Raw genomic sequence first — 23,373 nt, forward strand, 5'->3', positions numbered from 1 at the left:
ACTCAGGCACTGTAAATATGCAGAAAATGTCTGGTGGCCACAGGAAAAGCTGGACAGGTGTTTCACGTGGGAGCCCCAGCCATGAATCTCAGGATAACAGGGCAGAGCTGTCAGCCCCATGGATTTATCAGCAGCCAGCACAGGGAAGGGTTGAAAGCTGCTATTACATGCATTAACCCTTTCTTATTTTTGTATTTTTGTTTTATACATTAATTCCTTCTCCTTCCTTCCTTCCTTCCTTCCTTCCTTCCTTCCTTCCTTCCTTCCTTCCTTCCTTCCTTCCTTCCTTCCTTCCTTCCTTCCTTCCTTCCTTCCTTCCTTCCTTCCTTCCTTCCTTCCTTCCTTCCTTCCTTCCTTCCTTCCTTCCTTCCTTCCTTCCTTCCTTCCTTCCTTCCTTCCTTCCTTCCTTCCTTCCTTCCTTCCTTCCTTCCTTCCTTCCTTCCTTCCTTCCTTCCTTCCTCCCTCCCTCCCTCCCTCCCTCCCTCCCTCCCTCCCTCCCTCATTCTTCCTTTCTTCCTTTCCCCCACTTCTTAAATTAATTTTTGATTTTTACTATGGACATCCAGATAATGGAAGGAGCAGAGCATCACCAAACCCCTGCCAGCTCCCTCCAGCCCACCTCAAGAAATGTTCAAATCCTGGGTGAAGAGAGAATTCTGGGGATCTGGAGATCAGGGAGGGCAGGAATTGCAGCCAACTCCTGGGGGATTTGCACAGAAGAAAGAAATGGTGAGCAATAAAAACCCATAAAGGCTCTTTCATTTCCGGAAGCAGCAGTACTTCACATTTTGGCAGTGACTTGAGATCAAAGTATCCTAAATTTCCTTATGAAATAAAATTATTTCAGCTATCACTGAAATGTTGCCGTTACTTGGGAAATGTATTTCCCGAAGAGCTTGTGCCTATCTAAAAGACTCTCAGATTTATAGGCTGGGTTTTTTTACCAGCAATATATTACATCCTTTTTCAAGGAAAAATAATTAAAGACTAAGTTGAAAAGTTGGGAGTTTTTTTCCATCATGCCTTAAAATACCAAAGTATTGCCAGTCACCCTCCAGGTGAACATGACCTCCTTGATTAATAAAAAAACGATAAACCCATATTAGAATGGTCAGGGCTGGTCAGAATTGGGGCTGAATGAAAAAAAAAAATTTAAAATCCCTTTTATGGACTCTACATCAGTGTTTTCAAAGCAAAATGTTAATACTCAGTCTGTAAAGCACAACTCTTGTTTCTGAACCAATGGGAAAATGAGGATCACTTTTCTTAGCTTATTGAGAGGCTTCTGCCCCACAGCAACACATGCAATTGATAATGGAGGATTCCACAAGAAAAATCAGAAAATCAACTTCTCAGCCTTTTCTTCTCCACCTGCAGCATCAAAATAATTAGAGATACTTAAGGATTTATTTTTTTTTTACCAGCCATGGAAGGTATATTTTCTGTTTTAAGGGAAGATTGCCTTTTCTGAGGGGATTTTTTGAAGAGGGGAAGCTGTGAGATCCCCAACGACGCCGAGTCAGTCACGCTCTCTCCACAGCAGGCTGAGAGGTTTTTATGTCACATCTTCACAGAGGGCTTGTGCAGGCTGGAGTTTATGATATATGCACTCAGCTAAGTGAAAATGAAGAAATACAGCAGAGGAGGGATGGAGAGAGTCCTCCAGAGGACAATCCATCTCACCCTGAGCCACCAGGACAGGCTCGCCCTCCAGGGGTGATGCCAACTCTTGATTGCCCATAAAGTGAATTAAGAGTGACCCTCTCCTCTTGAATGGCTCATTTCTATCAACAAATCTCCACCTTTTTCTGCCTGTTTTTACCAAAATTACCCTGAAAGATGAACAGCAGGTTTTCATGTCGTTACGTGAAGTCCTTTATGCCACCTCGAGCTTGTTAAAAATAAAGCAAGTGCTATTAAATGGTCAAAACCAGAAAATAATCCAATTCTTTAAGACATTACCCATTCTTGGCCATTCCTTCACATTCAAGGTTGCTTCCAAACTTGTTGCTTATGTAACACTTCATCTGGGGAGATCAGGAACGTTTGTGCCATCAAATAGCTTTAATTTTTTTTAAGAATATATCATAGCCAAATTTCCTCAATCCAGTTCCAGGAGGTTTTCTTGCACTGGGAGCATCTTTTGCTCTTGGCCATGATGCTGGTTTTACTAAATGTTGACCTCAATACCCTCCCAGTATCCTGTTATCAGTTATTGCCTGGTAAAAAAAGGAGGAATTGAGTTTGTGTTTCTGCTACAAGGATGGGTTGAAGCAAATAGTGACATGACATTGCTGTAGAACAAAGTCTAGACCAGACTTTTCTGGTTTTTCTCCTTAAAAAACCAATTGGTCAGCACATAAGCACTGGGATAAAAGGGAGAGGGAAACACCCTGTTGGACAATGCCAAAAAAAACCTTGCCAAAGGAGCATTTATTTATTTAATATTTTCACCTAGGCATTTAAATTCTTTTTGTTTAATATTTACATGTATTTATTTATTATTTGTATTTATTTAATTAATAAGTCCCAATTCTCCTCCCAAGTTCATCTCCATAGAAAGGATGGAGCTGCTTCAGTGGATTTCTGATGAGAACAACAATTACTGCTAAATATTCCTCTCCTCTCCAAAGATACCCATCTCTGAAAGGCTCCAGGGATATCTCTGCAACATAAACATGAGAATAAAACCTGCAAGAGCCAGTCAGAGCTTTAGCAGACAAGGTTAATGTACCTTGAACAGCAGCATTAAACAACTTTGCTCATTTTTTTAAGTGGAGAGCTGAGATACCTACATACATTTTAAAGTGTTATTTTTATAGGGGAAGACCATTAAAGCACCTTCCAAAACAAACTGGCACAGGGAAACATCAAAGAAGCTTCTTCAAAGTAACCTGAGAATACTTGAATTTTGTGCAAGCCAGCCCTCTGCCCGAGAAAAGTTCCCAAAAGAGCAAGTTGTGATTTTTTTTTTTCAGCAAATCAAAAAGCTTTGAAGTGAAGCGTAGCTGAGGAACCCCAAAAATGTTGGAACTTCCTCTTGCTGGGCATGAAACGTCAAAAGAAAAATAGTTCTGGTTGTCTTGTAAAAAATAGGGAGCAGATGAATGTTTTAACAGTTGAGAACAATCTCAAATTAATTGAGAACAAATAATGTCCAAAGTCTGAAGTCTTGTCCTGTGCTTTCAAACCTTGGCTTGTGCTCTTCATTCTCCATCTCATGGAGAGCGATGAGTCAGGAATCAGCCACTGAGCACCCACATTTCCATCCTGCAAACACCAAATCCCAACCCCACACTGGCCATGAGAAGGTCACAGAATCACAGAATGGTCTGAGCTGGAGAGGACCCACAAGGATCCTCGATTCCAGCTCCTGGCCCTGCTCAGGACCATCCCAAGAGTCACACCGCACACCTGAGAGGATTGTCCCAAGGCTTTTTGAGCTCTGCTGCCCTTGAGCCATGCCCAGTTCTTCTGGGTGAAGAACCTTTCTCTAATACCCAACCTGAACCTGCCCTGGCACAACTTCAGGCTGTTCCTTTGCGTTGTGCCACTGGTTGTTGCCCCTCGTCTCCCCCTCACAATATTTGCAATATTTGTGAATTCTACAAACTTCTGCCCCAAGACCAAAGGCGACATCAGCTCTGTTGCTTGAGTAGCTGAGAAGAAACACACTCAAAAACTCTCTTGCTCTGCAAAAGTTAAACCATTATTCAAGTTTTTCCATTCCAAACTGACACCTGCAATCCTTCACCAGTGTCCTGGTTTCAAAAAGGACAGAGTGAATTTTTACAATAGCTTGGAGGGGGGCTTGACCAGACCTATTATTATTATTATTATTATTATTATTATTATTATTATTATTATTATTATTATTATTATTATTATTATTATTATTATTATTATTATTATTATTATTGATACTATTGCCAGGGGCAGGGGAAAGGGACTCTCTCTCTTCTGAGAAGGAGGGAATTCATTCTCCTGCAGCAAGCATGAAGGATAGAGCAGTGTGCTAATGCTGGTTCTGACCAGAGGGAGCTCTCTGGGGGCATGGCTGTGGTCAGGTTAAGCTCTGGGCTCTCTTTTGTGCATTTTTGTTATTTGCATTGCTGCTGCTACAAGTTCATTTTCTTATCTCATTGCTGTTTCCAGTAAATTGTTCTTATCCCAACTGTTCTTATCCCAACCCCTCTTTGCCTTTTGTGCCTCCAATCTTTTTTTCTACAGGGCAGGAGCAGGGAAGCAAGTGAGCTGCATGGAGTTTTGGAGATTTGGGGAGGGGCACTAACTTGGGGAATACAGTTATTGAATAATAACCAATTTCTCTGCCTCTGCAAATACCACAAAGTGCAAAACAGACCAATGTCAGTGCAAGACCCACCTGCAACCTCAACACTGCCAACAATTCTGGCACATACCCCACCACAAACCGAGGACTTTTTGTAAACGTTGCTGCAGTCCATGAGCACCCCATAATCAATACTGCAATTCTCCGTATTTTTAGATTTCAATTTAATTCCTTTCTGGGGTGTTTGTTTTGCAACTCAAATCTCACCGTATTTATGTAAATCTCCCAAAACCCCCATGAGTAAACATGGACATATACCTGGTTTTTTGGTGGACTTGCTAAAAACAGCAGAGTGAACCCAACTGCAGAAACACAGGTGAGGTGTGAGTGCAAAGACTCCCTGACTGGGAAAGTCAGGAAAGCAGCAGTACTACACTACACCAAATAAAATCCTCCCTTAAATCTGCCTCATTTCTTGCTGTATCCTGCTATCACACTAGGAAATTTTCCCCTTGGGAGGGGGAAAAACTCCCTCTGGAGCCCCATAAGGTAGATAAACCAGAGTTCTTGACTCACTGAGTTTTCATTTCACATCCCTCTCTTGCAGCTCTCTGGCTCCTCCTGGTCTTGCCTTCTCCCTGAATTTCCTATGTAAAATGTAAAATTCCCTATGAAAAATGACTCTGCTGACCAGAAAACAAAAATAAGGTTTTCCTTGAGGCATGTCAGGCTTTCTGGCATCTACAGGGAGCTGTCCCTGTCCAAACCCCAAGCCAAGGCACTAAAGATTGAGATGGGAACACCTTGATTAATCACCACAATTGAAACATTTTTCATTTGCCCATGTGAAAACAATTTTTGGGCCATATTTCCAGCCTCAATGATGAAAGAGAAGTTTGAAATATGACATGGTGATTTATAAGGAATTACAATGGGTTTCAAACTCCTTTAGTAATGCTTAATAAGACTGTCTTCTCCATTTACTCCAAATGGGAGTAAATCTCAGCCTGGTCTGAACTCAACAGGATGAGGAAATTGGGATCAAAAAAGGATTGGAAAGTGTTCACGGTGTGAGACAGATATGTTAAATTATTTTCACAACTTTTTTTGCACAATGACAAAAGGTATGGCCTGGCCTCAGAGGTGCATCTTGTGGTCATAGGGGCTTCAGGAGAAGGAAAGCTGAAATAGTTTGGTGCCTGGAAACTGAGGGCTCTAACACACAGTGGGGAAAGCCAAGGGAAACCAAGTTGTTCCTCAGAAGCCTTCAGGTAATTTCTATCATTAACCACTTAGAGTGATTACAGCTCAGTGTTCCAGAAGGTCATTTAATGGACACCCACCACCATCACATCCTCCTGTGCCTTTCAAGGAAGGTGTCTGCACCCTGTTGGCACAATTTGCTGAGCAGTTCTGGTTTGACTTCCTTGCTGGAGAAGCTTCCAGCACTTTGTGTCCTCACAGCCACAGCTCCTCCAAAGAGAGCAACCCAACCCACACAAAACACATGGCAGGGCACTGAGTACTTTTGATGCCTTGAGATTTTAGCCTTTATATTTTCCAAATCCTGTGCTGCATTAGTGCATAACTAACTCCATATGAAGCGTCAGCTCCTGTCTTCACATCTTGGTCAGACAAAACAATTCCTCTGGGCCTGGAACCCAAGGACACCCAACAACCTCAGGACCAGAAAAGTATAAATAAAGGTGAATTGGGGAGGAGCAAACTGGGGGAATGAGACTTCATTAGCTGACATTGTAATTGAAGAATTAACCCCGATATGTAAATGGATGTTCCAGATTGCAATGCAAGATGTTTTCTATTACCATATGTATGGCAGATTACCTTTGTCAAGTGGGCAGTTTTCCTTATGTCTCTCTTTGAGTGACCACAATCACTCCTCCCTCGGGGAGGAGTTGATAACACCTGCTGATAACACCTATTGAATGTCCCTGCATGGCTGATAAGAACTACAGCATCCCACTGGAAGATGTGAGCCCAGGGGGAGGAGCCAAGCATTCCTACCCGGATATAATCTGGAGATTCTGGAACACCAGCCAAGCATTCCTACCCGGATATAATCTGGAGATTCTGGAACACCAGCCAAGCATTCCTACCTGGATATAATCTGGAGATTCTGGAACACCAGCACAGCTTCTCCACTGGATTCCCCAGAGGAACAGCAGCTGCCTCTGCCCCTGGATCTTCAGAGGCAGAGACTGCACCTTTCTCCAGGATCCCTGCTCCAGCAGAACCAGCCCTGACACTGCAGGAGGACTGAGCCACAATTCCAATGGCACTGCTGCCAACACCCTGACCCACAGGGTGTCAGGTTGGGTTCTGACTCTGTCAGTGTTGTTCTAGTGTACTGCATTGTTTATTTTATCCTTTTGTTTTCTTCCCTATTAAAGAACTGTTTTATTCTGCTCCCGTATTTTTGCCTGAGAGCCCCTTGATTTAAAATTTATAGCAATTCGGAGGGGTGGGGAGGGTTTACATTCTCCATTTCAGGGGAGGCTCCTGCCTTCCTTAGCAGACTCCTGGCTTTCCAAACCCTGACAATGGACCAAACTGAAATCTGCCTGAAAAACTCTGACCACTGTCCATGCTGGGTGCAGCCTCTGGGAGGCTCTGACTGTCCAAGGTGCGTCTGTTAAAGGCCTTTCACAAATTCCCACTCTATCCTCTTAACTGTCTGGCCTCTGTTCTAGGCAGCCACTCCAAGGCATCACTTTTACTCACTTTGAAATACAGATTGGAAGAAGGGCACCAAGCAGGGAGGATCCCCCCAAAAAGTGTCATTGTGGTGACCCCAATCCCCCCTACAGTCAGCAGAAAAGTAATTTCAACATGAACCCAACCTGCACCTTTATCAGAAAGGGGTGAAATCAGGCTGAGGAGATTTTCATCACTTCCTTCACCATGTGGTTTTTTTGGGCTGAGGCAGGGACACCAGCAAGAAACAAAGGGCAGCCTAGGGGAAATAATCCTGCCCCTTCTGGCTGCTTCTTACTAAAATGGGAGGGGACTTCTTACTTTACTTCTTACTTTTTACTTCCTTTACTCCTTACTTTACTTTCGGAAGAGGCAAGACACAAAAGAAAAGACTCAAAGAAAAGATGCTCTGCTGGGCCATGGACCAAATGAAGAGTTTGGGTTTTTCCCTGAGAAGCCCCCACCTAAATATAACCACTTTAAAGTGAAACCAGGCACTTTTGCAGAATATTTACGCAAATTGAAGGGGCCACTCCCATTTTCAGTGACCAAAGATTTCTCTTTGCTCCTACAGGAGGGAAGCTGTAGCCAGCAGGGTTTTATTTTCTGTGTCACCTGCTGGTGTCCTGGTTTTGGCACGGATCAAGCACATTTGTCACTCTGTCAAGCCCTAATTTTAGTGATCAGGGTTGACTAAAGGACTGTGAAACCCTTGGTTTCATGTACATCTTATTTTAAGCTCTGCATTTCATTTATTTTTAGTTGGTGGCCATTTCTTTGCACCCTACTGCCGGCTGTGCCAAAATTTTGCAGTGATAACAACCTATATTTCAGAGTATTTTCACAAAAATATATCTGTGTTTTTCTCCAGGCTGCTTATGCCTTGTAGGGCTCTTAACAATATGTTATCTACACTTGAGCTTTAAAACAAGACTCCCTGCACAGACTGATTTATTTTTAAAAAATAAGTGTTTCTGCTCTGAAATGCTCACAGCATTTAGGGAAAGGGTTGATACAATTTAAATTATATCAACAGAAAACAGCAGAAATTCCTCCAAATAAACCACACCAAGGTCATGATTCACCACATCCTGCTCAATTAATATACATAATTGCACAATTAATACATATAATTGCTTAAATAATATAAAGCAAAGCAGCCTTACTGTTAGGGGGTGCTCAGGGAGCCACTGCCCTGGAAGTGTCCTCCCACTGCCCTGAAAACTGGGTGGGGATCACAACCTGGGGAAGCAAAAATGAAATATTTTAATATTGAGAGAAATTATAAAATAAGAAAGTGAAATATTAAGCAAAGGATGAAGGTCTGCACTAGGAAAGTGCATTGAATGTGGAGTCATGGATGGCAAGTCTTTCTTAATGCTTTTTTTTCTGGAGGATGATGGGGAAAATAGGAGAAATCAAGGAAAACATAGGTGGGAATATCCCCTGGAGGTGAGAGCAGGACTGATGTCGAGCTAGGTCACGGATTTTCCCCAGCAGGTTTGAACATCTCCAAAAAAGGGACAAAAACAAATCAGAATTTTTAGAGGTCGAACCGAGATGTGTCCAGCAAACGAAGGCGAGCTCCTCCTTGGTCTGGGCACAGGGGATGGAGGCCAAGGTGGTCCTGTCCCCTCCTCTTCCACTCCTGGTGGGTGCTGAAAGCTCCTCACAGGATCACACTGAGGGTTACTGCTGCAATCCAGGTCTGAAAAGGAGAAAAAAGGGGAAAAAAGGAATGAAACAGCACTGATGGCTGGCTGAGCCCCCATTTCATGCTGGTAGTTGGCATTTCCCTGGTCAATTATAATAAAATTATAATATTTATTTATTATAAATTCTAATATAATTATTTATTATAAATATATAACATTTATATTATGTAGTTTATATAATATATAATATATTATATATAACATATAATATGTTATATGTTGTATATGTTATATAATATTTGGCATTCCCCTGGTTAATTATAATATTTTTACGTTAAAAACACCTTTTATAATAAAGGTGTTTTTAAACTTGGGCTCACACAGAGTGAACAGGGGAGCAGCCACTACCCCCAAAATGGGGGAGCTCCCAGACACTAATTAATAAAGAAAAGTCCATCCATATGCTAGAGGTGATTTTGCAGCTGCCAAGAATCTGCCCTTTATGGGACTGGGATTTCTGGGCCCATCTCAGCAGTTCCAGTGGAAAAACAAAGATGGGCTGAGCAAGGACCAGCACAGCCACCCACACTGGGGTGTTTTGTGTTTGACTGCAAAAAAAAAAAATGGAATACAAGAGATAAAATTCACCAGATCTCTCCATATACAACACCTCTAGTGAGCCCCTCAGACCTTCAACATCCATCTGATCTGTCCCTCAATGAACATCACCCCAGATATTACCTCTGTGTCTAGAAATATCACCTGAGATCTCCAATCTATGTTTGATGCATCCACCCTGATATATATCTCCTGGTAAAGAGCTCCTCAGATTCCAGCATAAATCCCTGATATTATAGATATATATAGTGCAATAAATGTCCCTTGACGCACACAAACTCTGGCAAGCTGCTCTCAGCCCAGCCCTGATGGATCACCTTGGTACCAACCCACCCTGGAGAGCTCCTCACCAATGCACATCTGGCACAGACACCTTTGATAAACACACCTGGCTGGAGATCCTCAAATCTGTTACACCCCCAGCACATCCAGCACGGCACCATCACCTTCAGAGAGCTCCTCAGATCTCTGTTACACACCCAGCACATCCAGCACGGCACCATCACCTTCAGGGAGCTCCTCAGATCTCTGTTACACACCCAGCACATCCAGCAAGGCACCATCACCTTCAGGGAGCTCCTCAAACCTCTGTTACACACCCAGCACGGCACCATCACCTTCAGGGAGCTCCTCAGAGCTCTGACAGATGTGTCACCTCCAGAGAGCCCCTCAGATTTCAATATGCATCCCAAACACCCTGGTCCACAAAATCCATTCAGAGCTCCTCAGATTGCTGATAAATGTCTAACATAGGCAGATGCTTGCACACCTCCACCTTCTGAACTGATGATTTGGATGTACATCTGATATATGCCACCACACCACCTCCAAAGAGCTCACCAGCTGCCCAAAGTACACCTGAGATACCTGCACAGAACCTCTGGAGAGCTCCTCAGATACAATATACACCTGATACAATAAACACCTGAGATGCCTCCCAACCTGCACAGAACCTCCAAGGAGCTCCTCAGCTGCCCAAAATACCTGCATGGAACCTCTAAAGAGCTCCTCAGATACAATATACACCTGAGATGCCTTCCAACATGTACAGAACCTCCAAAGAGCTCCTCAGATACAATATACACCAGAGATACCTGCACAGAACCTCTGGAGAGGTCCTCAGCTGCTCAATATACACCAGAGATACCTGCACAGAACCTCTGGAGAGCTTCTCAGATGCCCAATATACACCTGAGATATCTCCCAACCTGCACAGAACCCCTGGAGAGCTCCTCAGGTGCCCCCCCCCACACCCCAGGGATGCATCTCCGCTACACATCACCAGCAGAGAGCCGTGTCTGGTGTGGTAAGGCCAGACAGGAGATCCATGAGAACTGTTTCCCCTGGTTTTAACTCCATCCCAACCCCTGGCAAGAACCACAGGTGCAGGTTTGTGCCTTCAGGGCAGGTGTCCATTATCTCCCCCAAGAACGTGGGTCCAAAGGAGGTACAGGGGGAAACTTGCATGAAGAAGGAGAGATCTGGAAACAATTGGAACATTTCAGGGCAAAACACAGCGGAAACCTCCAAATGTGGAAAATTTGATGAGAGACAAATGATCAAGGTGCCTCTTGACTTCTCAGGCAAGTGCAGGTCCCGCCAAGAGATGTGGAGACCTGAAGGGCCTGAGTCCAAAACTCTTCCACCACAACAGCAGGTGAAATATTAAGGTTATTTAGGGTAAAGAATTAATGTTCATGCCTTGGAGGAGCATGAATGGGCTGATGCCAAATACAAATTTGGACTTGATTTTCATTGGATTTGCCCTGACATCATGATGGAAAAGTTCATGTTTTGCACCTTCATTCTATAAAGACTTTTTTCTATCCCACAGGATAGACTTTTGCCATCTGGGCTTGCTGTGTGAACAAAACACGAGGGCTGGACGAAAAGGAGCAGAAATAAGGCTCTGTCAGTGTTAAAAGAGCTCTGACAGACTGATTTTCATCCTTGGAGGTGGCCAGGCCTGAGGCCTTGGGTGCTACATGCATTTAGGACAAAACCATTGTGCACCTTCTGCAGAAACGGCGCCGTTTTTGTCCCCATCACGGAGAACACAAAGAGCCAACCCCACCAGGGACATCTCCCTGAACACCCTTGCACAGAGAGAGAGAGAGAGAGAGAGAGAGAGAGAGAAGTCTTTTTGAGCACTTTTAGCAACTTCAAAAGGCATCCTTTGAAGTTTAGCAAAGGCCTTTGAAGTCCTCCTGGAGCGAAGGGGAACGGAGGAGATGCCTCCTCCAAGATGCTCCACCACAGGCAATGCAAGGCAGCAGGATCCTGGTGTCCCATGGCTGCTCATGGTACTCAGCCCTGGGGTCAAAAATGAGACACCATTTCTGACAAGTCATCAATCCCCAGAAATGCCCTAAATCCTGATTTGCTGGTCTGAGCAGCATCCAAAGCAGATTTGGGAGCCCAGTACCCTGGGACAACAGGCTCTACCCCAGCTGCAAAAAGCCAAGGGCATCCCTGCTAACAAGTTTTAATGAAGTGTAAGGGAATGCTAATAAAGCTGACATTTAGCAAAAGAAAAACCAGGATTTTTTGTGAAAAGTGTAGGATTTTAAAGCAGGAAGGCTTTTCCCAGCATGTCACTTTGTTTCTTCCAATGTGAGCAGGCCATGGTGCTTCCAGCCTCATCATGTCAATGCTGTTTAATTGTGACAATCATGGTTTAATAAATTTAATGTCAGCTCCTCTGACTTAGAAGGAAACCATAAATGGTGAAATCCCCAGTAATGCTGGGTTTTGTTTAATTATTTTATATAATATTATAATATTATTAAATATTATATTATTCGTATAATATTTTCTAAAAATATTGTATAAAATATAATATTTTACAAAAAATATATTGTATTTTTAATATTTTATACTATATTTTTAAATATTTTTGTTGAATTATTTTTATTTTTGGGGCCAGCAGTTTGCTGCTGGGCCACACTATGGGCCCCAAACTCCACACCCCTGGGGACAACCAAAGCAACCCTGTAGGTGTGAAAATCAGTACAAATGCAGAAATCAAAGCTCAAGTTTCAGTTAACCCTTTAAGGAGCTCCAAGGGATGATCGTGGCTCTCCAAATACCTTGGCAACACCTGCTGCCATCTGCCAGGAGGACTTTTGTGACAAAAACCTTTGGTGTGTTGGGCACACAGTGCAATTTCTCTCCAGCCTCTGGATAAGGGCTGGGGGCAGGTTTTGGAGATGCTGGTGCAAAGAAGAACATAATATTTTCATTTCAGAAGTTAAACTGGTGATGCACAAACCCCACCCTTTCTCAGAGAGAGTGAAAGATTTCAAACATGCCCATACATCCAAATATTTTAAAATCTTTTCTGCAAATGCAAAGCTGCTTTGAGGCAAAACACAGTTGGGAGAGACAGATCTGTTGGCAGAGTCCTGCTGTAGGGGCTCACATTTACCCAAACGGGGCACGCAGAGAAATATTGGACATCCCCACCCCAGACATGTGCATGTGCACACATCTGGATCCAGGGAACAAAAGCAGCCTCTCTCCACTGTGCTGATAAATAATGGAAAGGCAAAGTGCCCTGCAGAAGCAGCACCATACTGTTCAGCCTCGGGCCAGACGCAGGAAAATTCGGTGCCCATGAGGCCTGGAACAGTGGGATTAATAACAGATCAATTTTAATGCAGGGTGGCTTGTGAGGTTTTTTTCCCTTTTTCCTTTTTTTTTTTTTTTTTTTCCCTGCTTCACAAACAGCAAAGTGAATGTTTGAGCATCTCAGCGGGGGGTTAATGAGGACTCTGATTAGTTATTCAGATTTGCCGATGCTGCCTACATCCATCCTCGGATGGGGGAGTAGCAGGAAAGGGTTTGCAGGAAAAGCTCTTAAAGATGACCTGCTTGGCTTTCACAGCTCAGGGGCATGGAGGTTTTGGGGGGCTCATGCTACAGGGGTCCCCAACCCCAAAATCCTAGGGCCAACTCTGAGATGGAAAAGTTAATTTTCTCATCGTTTGCAGGGGATGCTAGAAGCTGCTGCACCTTCAGCCATGCCAATTCCTGTAAAGTTTCTGAGGAAAATATCTGGATTTGTGGGACTTTTTTTCACTTGTGATAAAAATTCATGGGTGTCCTAAATAAAATTTGTGTGCAGTGCTGGTCAGAAGTATAAGACCAAAAATGATGGATGGAAAAATGCAAGGATACATGGATTCATGGATGCAAGGCTCCACAGATGCATGGGTGAACACACATGGAGAAAAGACACATGGATACATGGAGGCAAGGGTGGAGGAAAGGATGGATCACCCCTTAAGCCACCACTGGGCTGCAAAAATGCAACAACTGCTGCAGCATTTTCTACAGCATCCCATAAAAGTCTAACAGTGGTTTATGTCCTTGCAAAACAGCAATGAGCTCACCTCCTGGCTCCTTGACCCACAGATATTTTAAGCAGGTTGAGCTCACCACATCAGTATTTTAAGCAGGTTGAACTCCTGTATTTTGGGGGTTTCTTTCCAGATTTAGGCTTTTGCTCTTCACCTGCATCAAAAACCAAAAGGGAACCTGAGAAAATAAATGGCAGGTGTCCAAAATGATGCCACAAAAGGCCTGAAGGATGGAGCCAGGGAGGTGCTCCATGGCATTGCAAAGGGCCAATAAAAAAATTCAGGCATTATTTTAGGAGTCACTCTAGGATTTGTTATTTCTTCATCAAGAAGAAATATTTGAAGGATGAGCAGGAGGTGAAGGCTGTCTCAGTGATAAATTCATCCCAACAGTGAATGTCAACACTGGATTTCTTTTGGGTCTAGAGACCCAGCTGGGTCTTGCTTTGAGCATCCCTCAACCTAGAATCCAATAGGGGTTCTGAGGGTCCAAACTCTGGTATTTGTGTCATTTCCCACAACACCTGCCAGGATCTAAGGGGAAAGCCAAACTGGAGTTACCCTGATTTCCCACTGAGGCACTCCATCCCAAAGAGGCTCTTTTCCCAAGGACTGCCTCCATATGCTTTGTCTGGGTTTTAAATGTGTGTTAATTGTTCTGAATTAACAGCTCCAGCTGGAGAAGCAAACAAGCAATTTGCAACTTCAGATAACACCCAACTTATCTCAAGTGATTTAAGTTGGGATTTTTTTTGTTGGTTTTTTTGGGGAGGGGTTGGTGGTTTGGGGGGTGTTTCGGGTTGGGGTTTTTTTGAGGGGATATTATTTGCTTTGATTTGCCTTTCTGGTTGTGAATGCACTGCCCTGAGCCTGGCTAAAATCCCTTCGTGCACCCAATCCATCAGGAGTGGCCATTGGCACATGGTCACAGGAGGAGGTGGGACAGTAGGACAAAGAGAAAAGATGAAAAATCTCTGCATTTCACTTTGCTTTAGAGACAGGAAAAATCTAATATATCCTCATCACTTCTGGGCAAACCACTGACTGCAGAAGAGTTAAGGATTATTTTATCCCCAGCACCTTTTATTTTCTATTACACAGAAAAAGGAAATCCCAGAATGGTTTGGGTTGGAAGGGACCTTAAAACTCATCTTGTTCCAACTCCCTGCCACAGGTAGGGACACCTTCCACTATCCCAGGTTGGTCTAAATCCCCATCCAGCCTGGCCTTGGACATTTCCAGGGATGGGGAAACCTGTGCCAGGGCATCACCATCCTACAGGGAAGAATTTCCATTTACAGCTTGTTTCACAATATTCAAGCTCTCAAAAAACACAACAGCGAACTCTTTCAAACCTCTTTCAAGCTTTATCCCTTTGCCCTCTCTCATCTTTTCCCCTTTTGTTTTTTTTTTTCATTTGCTGCTAGATAGAGGAAGGGAGAAGGAAGGACCATGATGATTATTTGTTTACAAGACTGGATTGTCAATTCATTTTTTTTTTTTTTAAGTTGTCATTTCAGCAATTTAAATCCTTTCTAATCTCACTCAGGGTGTGGGAATCAAGGAGGAAAGTCCACCCCTCTCTCCCCACTTTTCCATGCCTGGTTTTAAGAGAAGCCAATGGTGCTGGCAGCAAAACAGATGCCACATTTCTACGATTATGACCAAGTGTCTGCTGCCAGATTGAGTGGAAACTCCTCTTGGTACCTGTCCTGGTTCCAGCCAGGAGAGGGTTAATTTCTGCAGCAGCTGGGAGGGGCATGGCCAGGACCTGGTTATTCTATACCACTGCACATCGTTCTGGGGGGAAGGGCAGGAAAGGGACTCCCTTCCCAGCCGGAGCAGCTCTAGCTCAAGGTGAGCATTTTGTATGTGAATCACTCTTGTTTTGGTACCCTTTTGTTATTAATTTTGTTGCTGCTACGGTTTGTTTGCTTATTCTGGTTTCCAGCAAATTGTTCTCATTACAACCCATCTTTTTGATGATGATTTTTGCTTTTCATGCCTCGAATTCTCCTCAGAAGGGGAGGAGAAAGGGGATCCAGTGAGTGGCAGCGTGGTTTGCAAACTCTCAGTAGAAGCACTAAACTGGGGGCACCGTTCCTAAACCAGGACTCTACCCCAGCCAAGACTGAGTTGGGAGTCAACGTCCATCAACCCCCAGAAGTCTTCCAAGATTGGGTCCTATCAATGATGACTGGGGTCATGGATGGTTCATGGTCCTCCAACATGGCCTTCTGCTAAAGTTGGGACAGTTTGTCTCCATTTTGTCTCCTTTTCCTAGAGGAAAAAAGGTCTAACTGTGCCCTGAAGACATGAAGAAGGGACCAACATGGTCTTCTGCTGAAGCTGGGACACTTTGTCTCCATTCTGTCTCCCTTTCCCAGAGGAAAAAGGTCTAACTGTTGAAGAAGGGACATTAAGATGCAAGGATTCATCCTTCTCCAACAACAGGAGGCACCTCCAAAATACAGACCCAGCTCTGTGGGACTCAGGCAGCCTTGGGTGCCCAGATCCCCAGTGCCAAGCTGTGCTACCTGACGACCTCCTGGCACAAGGATAAAGTAACAGGAGAAGCGATAAATCACTTTGGCACCTTCCCTGGGCATGGCAGCCCTTGATAAAAACCCAAAACTCAGGGGAGGGAGTGTGACACCACACCATTCCCAGCGCAGATTAATCCTCCTTGATGGAGAATTACAATTAGGGCTTCGTCTTAAGGAGATATCAGCAATCAGATATCTTATCAAATGCCACCTCAATTATTCAAATAATCCCTGGCTCTTAGATTTGGGGGCTGTTTAGGGAAAGCAGTCCGATTAATGTGCTGACACTTCCCCATCACGTCCGACATCCTCAACTTCACGTCTGATTACGGAATTTGCATTCAATTTAATTTTTTCCATCTGGAGTAAATGAATAATCCGAGTACCTACCCCAGCCTTAATTACATTTGTTAAATTAAAAACCTGGGTTGTGAGAAATTTAAATGCATGTAGCTCCATGGCCAGACAAACCTGCATGTTCAACCTGCCAGCTCCTGCTCCAATTTCTCTTCCTTCCCCACAGCCAGGCATCAAGGAAATTACAACTAGAAAACAAAAATTCTTTCTAAACGATGAAACAATAGATGATCTTTTGACATTTCCAGCGCTGTTTGCAAGGGAATGAGATAAAATGTAATAAATTCATATACTTCTGTGTGTTTCTTGGCTCCAGCAGCTAAAATTTCCATCTCTTTATGCAGGAGTCCTGGGGAGCAGAAATCCTTGATAATGCCAAACAATTCGACACTTTATTTTCTCTTTACTCCACACCATGCAAAACACAGGCTTCAAGCTGCCAGCTGCTGGGAGTGAAACCAGATGCCACATCCCTTTTCCATATGGAAACAGAAATCTCCCCGTCTGGGGGGGCCGTGTGCTCCCCTCAGTCCCAGCCCTCCCTGACCCCAGGGCTGCTACTGGCACACAGCAAAGGCTCCCTCCAACAGCAAAAAAAAAATATATTTCAATGGTGTAATTGTCATTTTCTACACTCAGCCTGGCTCAGGCTGGATTCTGGTACCATCAGACCCAGAGGATATCAAAAAATATTCGCCCCAAGCTACCACCACATTTCTTAATTTTAAAATAAAGAAGTAAACAGAGAGGTTGTGAGTAAAACTACTGAACTTGATACATTTTTCAAACTAAACTTAGCAGAAGCTTGCTGAGTTTCCCTTCTTTTGGAGATAATGAAATTTAAAAGGATGGAATTAATAGGTGGACATGAAGTGGTGATAAGAAAAGTGTCCAAATAATTAAAGAATAATTAAACATTAAATGGAAGATAAAGCATTACCAGCTCAGACCATTTTAGGAGGAATACTTCACAGATTAATTGGAAATGGGAAATGTCAAATAAATAAATTTGGGTGTTGATCTAGATGTCAGCAGCAATGAAAACGTTGAGGAAAGCCTTTTTTCAACAGTCACAAAGACTGAATTAAATAACTTACACGTGGGTGAGTGCAATGACAGCAATCCCCCAGTTTGAGGTTTGTGAGACCAGTAATAAAATATGGTTAAAAATATTCAGGGAAAGCCACAAGTAGGGAAAGTGAGACAGGTGAGAGCAGAATCAAAAGTAGTTTTCCCTTTCCTCCCAGCATGCTTGCAGCTCAGACAACACTTTGCACTCCCAGCAAAATGGATTTTACTCCCCAGCCCAAAAAAATCCCTTCAGAGGGGTGTGACAGAGCATCCCCCCAGGCACAGTGCCATCAGACCTGGCCATCAGGTCAGGCAACTCAGATGCAGCCTAATGGTCCCGTGGTTCCTCATCCTTCCTGACTTTCTTCTGCTTGGTTTGGAGTTAACAGTTATGGTTCCGGAGAAGAAAACATCATGTTTTAGCAATGAGGTCCCCAGCGAGGCTGTTTAAAAATTAATTAGTGCCGTGCAAAGTATTAGCCACGAACGGTAATTTTAGCTTTTGTACCTTCTTCATTGCCTTCTACACGGTTGTTACTCCAGCTTTTCCATGGTCCTCCCAGCCAACCAGGACCTGCACAGAGCATACCAAGGAAATTATTGGCTGTGTCTCCTGGAAATACCCAGTTGAACAGCAAACACACACCCCAACGTGATCCCTCTGAAGCTTTTAAATAAATTAGGGTCATCTTTGCTGAGTGGCTGGAAGGTTGGGAGCCTGCTCTGCTCACAGAGGTGCCCATCATCCCAAACCAGCAGCTGTCCAAGGGTAGTCCCTGAGCAACGTGGGTGTTGTGGTGTGGAGGAGGTTGTGGAGGTTGTGGAGATCACCCAGACCTGGAGATGGAGAACCTTCCAGGATGGAGTTCTGCCAACCCCAGATGTATCTGCCAGCCCCAAAGTTGAAGATTTTCCTCCAAACACAAGGAAGGAGATCCTCATATCCAAAAAATGGAGATATGCTCCCAACTCTGAAGGTGAAGATGCTCAGGGATGGAGCTCCACAAAACACGAGGAAGAATCCACCTAACCCCAAGGCTGGGAATTCCCTCAACCTCAAGGAAAGGGATCTCCCAACCCTGCAGATGGAGACCTCCAAAACCCAAGGATAGAGACCCACAAACTTCAAGGAGTGAGCTCCCCTGAGAATGGGGATCCAGCAACCGTGACAATGCAGAGCCTCAGAACCCAAGGACCTTCACAACCCTGAGGATAGAGATCCTGCAGACCCCGAGGTTGGGGATCCCCCATCTAAGAATGGAGACAGAAATCCCCTCCTGGACAAAGACCCCCAAACCTGAGGATGCAAACCCCATTTCCCCCAATCCCATGGAGGACAATCAGTGGCTGAAATCTTCACCCCACACAGGACGGAGCAGAACCTGGGGTGCAAACCTAAGGATGCAAACTCGATTTCCTGGAATCCTATGGAGGGCAATTACTCCCTGGGACACGAGTGGCTGAAATCTTCACCCCAAACTGCACGGAGCAAACCTAAGGATGCAAACCCCATTTCCCCCAATCCCACGGAGGGCAATCACCCCCTGGGACATCAGTGGCTGAAATCTTCACCCCACACAGGATGGAGCAGAACCTGGGGTGCAAACCCCATTTCCCCCAATCCCACAGAGGGAAATCACCCCCTGAGACATCAGTGACTGAAATCTTCACCCCACACAGGACGGAGCAGAACCAGGGGTCACCACTCTGGTCTGGTAATGGCCACCCCACAAAGTGCAACCCCAAACGAGCCAACATTATGCTGCTTTGGCAGTGAGAGAGGCAGCAGGGACCAAGGAACCTCGCTGCGTGCACTGCCTTCAGGTGGATTGTGGAGCTGAGGGGAAATTCGCTGGGACATCTGGAATATATTGATTTTATGGCATGTTTCATATCACAGACAGGTACTTTGAAGCAGTTAAGTAGTAGCAGGGCAGCACGTCCCCATGGGTGGGCTGTGGTTTGTGCTTTCAGCCCGAGCTGCACCAGCATGACAAAGGGGCTGGGGAGACAGAGCTGACGTTTTCCAAACACAGCTTGGTGCCTCTGGGGGCAAATCCAGCAAGAAATTAAAACCCAAAAGGCAAAAAAAAAAAAAAGAATAAAAAGAAAAAAAGAAAGAAAACAACCCCCACGTCTAAGTGATGTTGATCCCCGCATCAGGCTATTAACAGGCCCATCACAAATTGTAAATGACTCAGATAAATTAAATGGCTTAGCAACTGTGAGGAAAGGCCCTTCTGAAGATTCATTTGTTTTGCGGAAAAGAAATTATTGGGGAATTTTAAATCTTTTCCAGCAGCTTGACACAGGCACCCTGTCAAGCCCACATATTGCTGCTCATGCAGCCCTGGGAGCCAGTCAGCTCTGAGAGAACTGAGAGAATCAGAGAATCCCAGAATGGTTTGGGTTGGAAGGGATCTTAAAGATTCTTCCAATTCCCTGTGATTGGCAAAGACACCTTCCACTGTCTCAGGTGCTCCAAGCCCTGGCCAGCCTGGGCACTGCCAGGGATGGGGCAGCTCTGTGCCAGGGTCTCAGCACCCTCACAGGGAACAATTTCTTTCTGATATCTAAACCTCCCCTCCTTCAGTTCAGTGCCACTGAAGTGCTCTGTGAGCCTCCACTCCAAGCAGGGGGACACAGGAATGGTCCTGCAGGGGAGCCACTGACGAGGCTGCACCTCCTCCTGGAAAAACTATTCAAAGCCTTGGCCAATGAGGTCTGAAAATGGGATGATTTGACCCAAAACATCTCCATGCAGAGGGAAAGCTGGCAAATGAGCTGAAATTTAAAATAAAAAGGGGGGACAGTAACACGGGGCAAGTGTTAGGGTTGCAACCCTGAGTGCAGGGAGGTGCAGTGATGCCAAAACCTTCAGTGATCTCCCAGGCCCAGTGAGCTGCAGTGATTTACCCCCCAAAGCAGGGAGCCACTGCTTTCCTCCCGCGCTAATTCATGAAATTCATGCATTAAACCCACCTGACTTCAGAGGCAAAGCCCAACTCCCCATTCACAGCCCTTATAGCTCATGCAAAATTCAGGGGTTGTTCACCTTCAGACGCTATTTCGCCAGCAGCAGCAACTCAAAACCCCTTTTAGTGGAAGTTCAGAGGTATAAAAGATGCAAAACACCCCTAAATTATTCACATGGTGTTTCAATCAAAGCCACACTATGGGGTAAAGAGAAGGATCTGGTGACCCTGGGGATGGCTCCCCATCTCTGTCGGGATGGGAAAACCCTTCTTGTATTTATTGGGGAGAAGTAATGGGGGAGACAATAAAATAAAAGGGTTTTCTGTGTCCAGAAAGGGCTGGAGAGTGAGGAATGCAAGGAGCATCCATTTTTCAGGTGCATCCAACCAGAGAATCCTGGCTGCATTTGCCCTTTGGCAACACTGAAGCTTTTCCAAACTTTTATAGCACCAGAGGAGTAAAATTCCAGTGGGGCATGGGAAGAGAAATTGCAAACCAAGAAATCCAGCAAGAAAGGACAGGAACAACTAAAATAAAAAAAAAAAAATACAAAATTTAAAAATTATTATTTTGTATTTCAAATACAGGAGGTTTTCAGAAAAGGAAAAGCCTTGGAAGATACTTTTTCTTCAATTTTTTCCTCTCTGTTTTGCTTCTTTCTCTTTCATTGAGCATCCAGGTGCGTCCGAGTCAGGATTTCCATTTCCAAAATTTTTGGATTTTTCTTGGGCCAAAACCCCAACAGCCCAATACAAAAAAAAAACCAAGCCCAATCCCAAAAGTAGGACACAGAGCCCTGCTCAATCCAGCCTCAGCTTGAGGCTCACTAATTACCCAGTAATAGTATTTATATGCTGCCGGCACACTCGGAAATGCAGCTCCTAATAACCGAGGTCAGCATCAATATTAATGTCCTGCCTTGACTCTCCATACTCAGGGACCAGCAAGAGACAAAAAAAACCATCACAGCAAAATGAAAAGAGGAGCAGAAAATGAATTTTAGAAGTATTTTTCTGTGTTCGGGCAGGAAGGGAGCGCTTGAGATTAAACAAGGGGAGCAGCCATAAGAGCAAATGTAAGTTCTCATCTCTGAGGCAGAAATCTTCCAGCAGTGCAAAAATTTTTCACCATGCAAACTTTGAATTTCTCCCTAGGTAGGAACAGGCCAGAAAAACTCTTCTCTTGCTGTGATGGGAATAGATGTCTAAAACTCAGGGTCTTCCCATGACCAGAGTCACTCTAAGACATTCAGATTCAAATATTCACCCCTGCAAAATTCAGTCCTGTGTCGGCTGCTCATGCAAAACCCCAGGCTTTGGGTTGGCTCGGCTGGAAACAACCTCCTGAGAAGCTCTTATTTTCCAGGGATAGTTTGGGAGCATATCCCCCCCAGATCCAATATTCTATTGCATGCAAATGCACACAGAATATTTGCAGAAATTTGGCTACTCAGGGCACAGTGTGGGTTGCACGCATGTCCCAGCACTACTCCATAATTCGATTAAAAACCGGCTTTTCTTAATAATTTCTGCGCAGAGCCACTTGTCACACCAGGAGCATTAAGGCAGAGTTTAAATGGAGTTAATAAAGTATTAATAGCCTGCAGTAAGGCTGTGATGGATTTGAGCTGCATGTGATCAGTACCCCTTGGTACAAGTTCTTACTGCCAATGTCCGGGCTCGGAGCACAGCGAAAAAATCAGAGGTGCTCCATGAAAAATGCAGTTCCAGGAAATCAGACATTTCTCTTTCCATTTCTCCATCTCCATTCCCTTTCCATTTCTCCATCTTTCGTGGGAATATGCATGTTTGGGGGATTCTTCCCATCAAAATGAAAGAGCAAGCATGGATCTGGCATTTACTCTGTGGAGTGTCAGGTGTGGTATCAACCCACAGTACTGACACATTAATTCATGTTAATTAATACTGCAAGAAAACAAATGGAAGCCATAATGTTCATGCCCAAGAACTCAACATTAAGACATTCCTGGACCATGATTTTGCAATACTTTCTTTGAAGAAAGTATTGCAATTGCATTGAAAGTATTGAAATTGCATTTCTTCCCAATGCAGTTTGAGAATTTCCTTATTTTTAGTCAAATTCCAAGCAAGAAAAAGGCAAATTGTGGAAAAATTTTGGAAATAGATGCTCCATTTCCCCCAGAAGCCCTTACGGACACATTTTAAGCTGTTATTAAACAACATTAACAGCAACATTGACCCTTCAGAGAACACCCAGCTCTGTATTGATGAAGACAACAGCAGCAGGTAACACATCAATTAACCCTTCAAACACCAGCCCTGAGTTAATGATTACAAAGCAATGAGTAAATTGTTGATCCTACAGAGAAGACCCAGCCCTGCATTGATGACCGCACTGTGCAGAAGCAGGACTCAGGCCAACTGCCTAAAGGCTGCCATAAAAATCAAATGCTACTATTAAGTGATTTCAGATATTGAAAGAAATCTCCAGGGACTAATTATAACCTCGTTTGGCAATTTGGGTGGAAAGCACACTCTGCAGTTGTAGCCTTGGCCATCAATTCTGGTCAAACTTGAGATCTTTCTAAAGAGCCATTGTGTGACCCAGTGGAAATGGCAATTTTTCATATGGAATTTTTCCCAAAGCTTAAATCGCCTCTTTATTCAACATTTCTTAGTTCTAACCTGTGGAAAGAGGCTGCGAGGTCTATTCCAGGAGGAGCAGTCTGTGAGAAAATGTCAGAGGGTAAAAACATCTCAGGGAGGAAAAATGAGGATTTCCAGTGGAGAAGCACCACCAGA

At 44.2% G+C, this 23,373-nt stretch overlaps 1 protein-coding gene across 1 annotated transcript in view; it reads right to left on the bottom strand.

Moving 5' to 3' along the window:
- The window catches only part of PKNOX2 (PBX/knotted 1 homeobox 2), a 109,115-nt gene that overhangs the window by 34,048 nt on the left and 51,694 nt on the right, over window positions 1-23,373 (bottom strand). Inside the window, exons 2-4 of the mRNA XM_063178371.1 lie at window positions 18,123-18,188; window positions 8,563-8,714; window positions 8,173-8,248 (exon numbers count right to left, since the gene is read on the bottom strand). The gene's annotated coding sequence lies outside the window, so the exon portion shown is untranslated. The remainder of the gene's footprint in view (window positions 1-8,172; window positions 8,249-8,562; window positions 8,715-18,122; window positions 18,189-23,373) is intronic.

This window comes from Melospiza melodia, chromosome 29 (assembly GCF_035770615.1).
Source record: "Melospiza melodia melodia isolate bMelMel2 chromosome 29, bMelMel2.pri, whole genome shotgun sequence".
Taxonomy (NCBI): domain Eukaryota; kingdom Metazoa; phylum Chordata; class Aves; order Passeriformes; family Passerellidae; genus Melospiza; species Melospiza melodia.